The following is a 2,396-nucleotide window of genomic DNA, read 5'->3' on the forward strand; positions in this document are numbered from 1 at the left end:
ATTATGATATAACGTATAACGTTATATAGTATTATGATATAACGTGTAACGTTATATAGTATTACGATATAACGTATAACGCTATATGGTATTACGATATAACGTATAACGATATGTGGTATTACATTATAAAGTATAACGTTAAGTAGTAGTATGATATAACGTATAACGTTATATGGTATTACGATATAACGTATAATGATATGTGGTATTACTTTGTAATCAATAACGTTATATGGTATTACGATATAACGTATAACGATATGTGGTATTACGTTATAAAGTATAACGTTATATGGTATTACGATATAACGTATAACGATATGTGGTATTACGATATAACGTATAACGATATGTGGTATTACCTTAAAAAGTACAACGTTAAGTAGTATTATGATATAACGTATAACGTTACATGGTATTACGATATAACGTATAACAATATGTGGTACTACGTTATAACGTATAACGTTGTATAGTATTATGATATAACGCATAACGTTATATAGTATTATGATATAATATATAACGTGATATAGTATTATGATATAACGTATAACGTTATATAGTATTACGACATAACGTATAACATTATAAGGTATTACGATGTAACGTATAACGTTATATAGTATTATGATATAACGTATAACGTTATATAGTATTATGATATAACGTGTAACGTTATATAGTATTACGATATAACTTATAACGCTATATGGTATTACGATAAAACGTATAACGATATGTGATATTACGTTTTAACGTATAACGTTATATAGTATTACGATATAACATATAACGTTATATGGTATTACGATAAAACGTATAACGATATGTTGTATTACGTTATAACATATAACGTTATATAGTATTATGATATAACGTATAACGTTATATAGTATTATGATATAACGTGTAACGTTATATAGTATTACGATATAACGTATAACGCTATATGGTATTACGATATAACGTATAACGATATGTGGTATTACTTTGTAATCAATAACGTTATATGGTATTACGATATAACGTATAACGATATGTGGTATTACGTTATAAAGTATAACGTTATATGGTATTACGATATAACGTATAACGGTATGTGGTATTACGTTATAACGTATAACGTTGTATAGTATTATGATATAACGCATAACGTTATATAGTATTATGATATAATGTATAACGTTATATAGTATTATGATATAACGTATAACGTTATAGAGAATTACGATATAACGTATAACATTATATGGTATTACGATGTAACGTATAACGTTATATAGTATTATGATATATAGTGTAACGTTATATAGTATTATGGTATAACATATAACGTTATATGGTATTACGATATAACATATAACATTATATGGTATTACGATAAAACGTACAACGATATGTTGTATTACGTTATAACGTATAACGTTATATAGTATTATGATATAACGTATAACGTTATATAGTATTATGATATAACGTGTAACGTTATATAGTATTACGATATAACGTATGACGGTATATGGTATTACGATATAACGTATAACGATATGTGGTATTACATTATAAAGTATAACGTTAAGTAGTAGTATGATATAACGTATAACGTTATATGGTATTACGATATAACGTATAACGATATGTGGTATTACATTGTAATCAATAACGTTATATGGTATTACTTTATAACGTATAACGTTATATAGTATTGTGATATAACGTATAACGTCATGTAGTATTACGATATAACGTATAACGCTATATAGTATTACGATATAACGTATAACGATATATGGTATTACGATATAACGTATAACGTCATATAGTATTACAATATAACGCATAAAGTTATATAATATTACGATATAACGTATAACGATATATGGTATTACGATATAACGTATAACGTCATATAGTATTACAATATAACGCATAAAGTTATATAATATTACGATATAACGTATAATGTTATATGGTGTTACGATATAACGTATAACGTTATATAGTATTATGATATAACGCATAACGTTATATGGCATTACGTTATAACGTATAACGTTATATGGTATTACGATATAACGTATAACGTCATATAGTATTACAATATAACATATAACGTTATATGGTATTACGACAAAACGTATAACGATATGTTGTGTTACGTTATAACGTATAACGTTATATAGTATTATGATATAACGTATAACGTTGTATAGTATTATGATATAACGCATAACGTTATATAGTATTATGATATAATGTATAACGTTATATAGTATTATGATATAACGTATAACGTTATATAGTATTACGATATAACGTATAACATTATATGGTATTACGATGTAACGTATAACGTTATATAGTATTATGATATAACGTATAACGTTATA

Source organism: Bombus pyrosoma, unplaced genomic scaffold (assembly GCF_014825855.1).
Source record: "Bombus pyrosoma isolate SC7728 unplaced genomic scaffold, ASM1482585v1 HiC_scaffold_4719, whole genome shotgun sequence".
Classification (NCBI taxonomy): domain Eukaryota; kingdom Metazoa; phylum Arthropoda; class Insecta; order Hymenoptera; family Apidae; genus Bombus; species Bombus pyrosoma.